The sequence below is a fragment of the Nanorana parkeri genome, unplaced genomic scaffold, assembly GCF_000935625.1.
Source record: "Nanorana parkeri isolate BGI_ZX_2015 unplaced genomic scaffold, ASM93562v1 scaffold420, whole genome shotgun sequence".
Classification (NCBI taxonomy): Eukaryota; Metazoa; Chordata; class Amphibia; order Anura; family Dicroglossidae; genus Nanorana; species Nanorana parkeri.
The window spans coordinates 1,017,615-1,024,448 of record NW_017306688.1 but is presented as its reverse complement, the minus strand read 5'-3'; positions in this window follow the sequence as shown (position 1 = coordinate 1,024,448).

Sequence of the window (6,834 nt, the reverse complement as noted above, 5' to 3'; positions counted from 1 at the left end):
TCACTGCCGGCCTTCCAATATGGGGTCATAAGGAAAGGTCTCCTGCTGGGGTCACCTCCTAACTTCTACAATTATTATATGGTCCTCCATGTGCTGCATTCTTGACAGCCATGACACCTAATATTATAGTATCCACTTGAAACACCATTAGTAATAAGAGCACCCTGCTCAGCCTCAGGGAAGTGGCTCCCTTCCTCTATAGGGCACCTCTGGCTATCCTCCTGGGCAACTATCACGGCATGTCGGGGATTCTGCGGCCTACACCTGCTCGGTCAGCCCTGTACGCTGCCCTCCCTTCCCCAATTTCACTCACACGATGACGGGGCGCCGTCCTCCCCTTGGCGAAAATAAAAAACGCACCACAAGTACTAACGGATACCGAACGTCAGACCGGAAGCGGAAATCCAGGAAGCATGCACTCTGGCGCTTCCCCAATGACCCGCATCACGTGACAAACGTAGCGTCACTCTCAGCGCCAGTCAATGTTTTCTAAATAACTATCAGCAAGAGCAGAGGCCCAGACAAGATGACGTCATTTGCCTATTCGCCTCCTTAAAGAACAAGTTCACTTTTGGTGAAGTTGTCATTGATTGTTTCCCCCACTCTCCTTAGTGTAAACCACATAGCAGAATAATTAGAATTATTACATTGAGCACTGCTCTGGAGGTCTTCAACATGCAGTCCAGTCTTTACACAACACTTTTCCAGGCTCTGTCCTGTTTTTACTGCACATGTGTATCTCTATGCCATTCATTATTATGGTGGAGGCTGTACACTGGAATGAATTAGGGGTGGAGAACTCCGGTCCTCCAGCTGTTGTGGAACTACAAGTCCCATGAGGCATTGTGAGACTGACAGTTACAGGCGTGAATGCCAGAATGATGATGGGATTTGTAATTAAAGGACAGCTGGAGGGCCAGAGTTGTCCACCCTTGCCATGAACACTACGATCTTATCTGACTGTACATTCTTTGTACAAACATTTTAAATCTACCAAAACGACATTATTTAACCCCTTGAAGTCCGCGGTGTTAAACCCCCTTCCCACCCAGGCCATTTTTCAGTATTCATAGCGGCAGCAGACGAGGGGGGCACACACTAGCACATATACACGATCGGCAGGCTATAGAGCCGCCGATCGTGTATATGTTAAACAGCCACGTTATTGGCTCTTTACATTGCACGGGTCTTTTCTGCCCGTGCGCGCCGCCAATTCAGCAGTGCCGTCCGTCCGTTTTTTTACAACGGGCGGACGGCAACTGGTTAGTATGAGGACCTAACTAAACTACCCAACCAATCTGTATCCAGTAGGCAGGATCATGCACTATATAGTTCTCCATAGATGTAGATGAAGGAGATTGTATCCCCCTTACATGCGAACAGCTGCGATCGGTGGCAGCTATCATTGGATTATACAGCTCCTCCCACCCGAAGCAGATCACATGCGTCTTAAGAACAGGGGTGGGCAACCCAGGCCCTCCAGTTGTGCTTTAAATACATATCCCATCATGCCTCTGCAAGTCATGCCATGTAACCAGGGCTGTCCCTACAGTTTATACTCACTATCTCCTCTGGCTGTCTCTCCTCGCTCTCTCTCTCCTGGCTGTCTCTCCTGGCTGTCTCTCCTCGCTCTGTCCCCTGGCTGTCTCTCCTCGCTCTGTCCCCTGGCTGTCTCTCCTCGCTCTCTCTCCTGGCTGTCTCTCCTCGCTCTGTCCCCTGGCAGTCTCCCCGTGCTCTCTCCTGGCTGTCTCTGTCTCTCTGGGGTTAGGGCTTTTCCCCAGTGTTCTACTTAGGGTAACGGGAGGACACAAACTAGCGTCCTCCCGTCACGCTAAGCTCAGTATAGCGCAAGCTACAGCTCGCGGTATACTGAGACACCGCAGCTGAAGCGGATCCCGACAATTATGTCTGGATCCGCCCAGCTGCGTGAGTGACAGCTGGCTCTGCCTATCTAGAGGCAGAGCCAGCTGTACCCGCCCCTCCCCCGTCCGTTCCGCCAGTCAGCGCTGGAGGATCGGAGCGGGGAGGGAGGAACCCAGCCCCTCCCCTGTCACGGCAGAGAGTTTGAGAAGTGAGCGAGCGCCGGTACGTGTTTGCTCACTTCCCGATCTACTGAGCCGACCTGTGACAGTGTCATTGTCACAGGTCGGCTAGAACTATGAGGTGAGTGAAAAGCACTCACCTCATAGTTCTCCTTTAATGTTAACAAAGGGGCAGAACAAGTCCCATGATGTCACGACTCGCTCCGCCCCCTTTGTTTACAGTTAGGACCAGAGCTGTCATTTTGCGGCGAGAGTTTGTCGGGATTGGTCATGGCGTTGGACGTTTTTTTCTTTTGGCTAGTCGGCGGCCATCGTCCAGCGTGATTGACATGGATCTACATTGCTGGACCACATGATTAACGTGTGCATTACGTCGATGAACACTTTTTTTTTTTTTTTTTAATAAAGGAATTGTCAAAAACCTATGTTGGGGTTTTTTTTTCACATAAAGGACTTAGTATATACGGTTTTGTGTGTTTATTTACAATGTTACTGTTTATCTGGTGAATGAGTAACGGTAACAACTACCCCTTATTCATTCATGAGGTGGGGCAGCATCTGGGTGTCTATTATGAATTGGGCAGGGGACTCCATGCTGTTTTTTTTTTGTATTTTAACGTTTAAAGAAAAAGTTAATCAGAATTTCGTTATCTGAAAATTCAAATACATTTGGATTGATTATTTTTAAATTTGGGAATTTAGATGCATCCAAATGTCCGAATTTCTGAAAATGTATACAAATTTCCATTCAGAGCGAAACAAAAAATCGCACATGTCTAGTTAACATGCATTAGCACTTCCGTGCAGACCTGGGAGTCCCCGGGTCAAATCAGCCCTAGTGTACAGTATATGTATGTATGCATGTGAGATAGGGACCTTAGATTGTAAGCTCGATGGCGGCATGGACAGATGTGAATGTGCACTATGTAAAGCACTGTGTAAATTGTCAACGCTATATGAATATAATGTTATAATAATAATAATTACCGTATTTTTCCGTCTATAAGACGCCCCCATGTATAGGACGCCCCCACTTTTCTTACCCAAAATTCAGAAATCAATATTTTCCATGCTCTTTTGCATAACTGATTACATCCAGTTAAATTTTTGCAGAGTAAGACAGCCGCTTACTGGTATTGGTATTTACCGGGATTTTTTTTGTTTTCTGATATTTTATGGGCTCAGAATGCTCCAACATTACCGCTCCCTGTTACATCTGGGCAGTGGCTACAGGCTCTCCGCAGCATCAGCTGACGCCGGATACATAAGGCTCATGATTGGAGGAAACCTGTTAGCTTGTCTCTGCAATCGGAAGTTTCACTCGTGAGGCTAGTTTGCAGAGGTATCGGCAGTTTCGCAACCGCGGTTCTCCTCTCCCCCCCGCCCCCCAACCCCCCCATGTATAAGACGCCGCTCCATTTTTAGGTAAATATTTTGATGAAAAAGTATAGTCTTATACACAGAAAAATACAGTATATCACTGCTTGCTTCCCATATATTATATAGGAATGTCAGGTGTTTACAATGAACATTGTATTTTACAATTTGTCCACTAGATGGCAATAATTCAATGCACTATGCTGATAGTTTGGATTTGGTAAAGAAGTTATACAGGTGTTTGGGCGAGTACTCGTACTCGCCCAAATGCTCCCGATGCCTACCCTGATACCGGAACTTCCAATATCAGGAAGCCGGGCGGCCAGTCATTACACTTGGTGACGAGGGAGCATGTAGCCGGCTTCCCGGCCAATCGGGAAGCCGGGGCACCGTGTAATGGCTTGCTACCTGGCTTCCTGATTGGTCGGGAAGCTGGCCAATCAGGAAGCCAGGCACAAATCTTTACCCGTGCCCCTGGCTTCCTGATTGGCCAGAAAGCTGGCTCCATGCTTCCTCCTCACCTGATGACGAAGGAGCATGGAGACGGCTAATCGGGAATCCGGGTGGCGAGTCATTAATGCCGTCTGGCTTTGTTAATGGGACTTCCAGGATTGGTATTCGGTATCGGCGAGTACTGAAAAAAAAATATCGGTACTCGATACTGAAAAACTGGTATTGGTGCATCCCTATTTATTTGTATTAGTATTATTATTAACTTAGCTTAACTGTGCTTATCCATTTCTATGATATAATCCATTATAGGATACAACAGATATTAGAACCATTGCACTTTAGAATGACATCCCTATAGGAATCTACATAGAAGGGTAACGTGGCCTATGTGTGTTTGATCAGCATGAATCTCCAATGGTGTCAGCCTGGTGTGGGCTGCCCTACCCCCCCTGCCCCCCCCTAGTTACGCCACTGATTTCATTGATACTACAACATCTGTTTCTGTCCGCCTGGAAGTTTGGGGTATGCCACCCACTTTCGTGTGTTTTTCTTCCTGTTGCATCCTTCATATAATAAAATAGGTAAGACATCCACTAGGGAGTCTAGGTGCCCCTCATCATGGCTGCAGCAGATGTGCAGTTATCTCCCCAATAGAGTCCCTGAGAAATATAAAACAAAAAGTCAGTAAGTTTAAAGTTAAACTTCAGACAAAAAAACCCCTTCATTTGAATATGTTCCTTAATAACCACAAAGGATATACATTCAATTTTTGTGCACCAATGCCTTTTGCAAGTCAAGATATTACCCTGTGAAAGTAGTGGTGACATCATCACTGTGCTGTACATAGCCTGTGCAGAGAGCAGAGCTGTGAGAGGGTACCCAACAGGAGGGGGCGGAGACAAGACCAGTCACCCTGCACATGGAGAGAGAGCAGTAGTGACCGGTCTTTATTACAGGAAGTAAAGTCTCACACTGAATCACTGTACAGATCTGGGAGAAATACACAAAACTAGCCAAGATTAAAGGAAGAATACACAGGAATCTTGTATTAGACCATATTGGCTTATCCCGGAGTTCAGTTTTGACTTTCCAGCCTCTACCAAAAACTTTGGGTAGACTGAACCTTTGCAGTAAAAAAGGGGAAGGTGAAATCAAACTGATCTAAACTAAAAGTGAATTATTTTTTTTTTACCATAGCAGTGGGGCTACCTCTGCTCTGCAAGGGTTAAGTGACTGTTTTGTCTAGGCTCTATCCTCGATCAGGTGATGTCATTGGCAGGGCTGGATTTCCCACAAGGCCAACCGAGGCCTGGTCTTGGGGCAGCAGGAAGTAGAGGGGCAGCAGGGGTGTGGAATTCCTATCTCCCAACGCCCGGAACATGCAGTTCTGGGCGCCGGGCGGGTAGTTGTTTTCTACATTTAGCCCTGCTTTGGGCAAGCAGAGCTATAAGTACAGTTTGGAAGCCACCGCTTGTTTTGTACAAGTGATCTTGGGGATGTCGCCGAGATCACTTGTATGCAGCCTGCATATAGGGGGGTGCATTGAGGAACCTGGCATTTGGGCAGCAGAGAGAGTAAATCCGGCCCTGGCCATTGGTTGCCAGAAGCTGAGCAGGACACCGACCAGAGCGCCCCACTCAGCTCCGAGCAACCAATTATATCAATAGTTGCCAGGAGATGGGCGGAATGCCGGAAAGAGTGTCCCAGGTTGCTAAGAGCGAGACAGGGAGATGTGTATGACCCTTACACATCTCTCTGCTCGGCTCTTAGCAACCTTGGACGCTCTGACAGGAAAGGGGGCGGCAGGCCATACCACTCTGCCTAACGCCCCCCCACGTGACCCAAGAAGATGCTGGCTGAGGAAAAAACCTCTGGCTGCCTCATTATAGGGACAAACCTGCTTTAACTAGAGGACAGAGAAGACAAGGGTAAGTTTTATTGGTTGGTAACGCAATAGATATCACTTCATAAACATTATGATGATCGATGAGTAGAAAAGCATGTTCCATGCCAGCATGCTGCAGAGAAGGTCCCTTGTTCTCTTTGTTAAAGCAGTGGTCTTCCTGCAGAGGTCCAACATTCTCTCTGCTGAGTAAGAGCTGAAGCTCTCCAATAACTAAAGTTCATGCTCCTTGCCAACTGGAAAATTCTAGCTCTGGCTCAGCAAGTAGGAATGTGTGTGTGTATGTGTGTGTGTGTGTGTGTGTGTGGGGGGGGGGGGGGCATGTGGACCTCTGCAGAGAGACTATTCCTTTGGAACAGAGAGCAGAAAGGGTCTTTCTCTGCAGCATGCTGTCAGGGGACAGACTGCTTTGATGCACCTGAAATGTATCAAACCGATTTAACCTGAAAGTGCAATTGGGTTTTAATTTCACCTTCCCCATTGACTCATCTCTCAACTTTCACCATCATTTCGGGGGAAATGAAAATCTCAATTTCCCTCATTCCTAACTGGTATACATTCCAAAATTGTGATGCAACTGACTACAAATAAATTTGTATGTACATTATTCTCTCGCTACCATGGATCACATACGGAAGAAACTCCACGCTTACTTCCTACTTTTGCAACAAATTGCAATATGTAATACAAGAAATTATTTATTTTAGAATAAGTGCAGTGCTGAGTCATGACATATGTTTGCCCATAGAAAATAATCCAACTTCCTCCAAGGAGATAACAGTCTCCCCGACCTTGAAATTACCTCGCATGGCATATGTAGTGAGGTAAGGCCTGAGCTATCCCACGTAGATAACCAATACCTGTATCTATACTTCTGCTCCAGCAAACCATTATTTAAAAGCTACACCATAGATGCTTTTATTGTTATCAAATACTTTAGATTGTTTTACAATCTCTATATGATGTCTTTAAGAGATAACGCTGTTTGCCAGAGCAGAGGGCTGCAGTCGTGGCATTCGATTTTCAGCCTTGTGCGTCAATTACTGCTGTTGACATCAA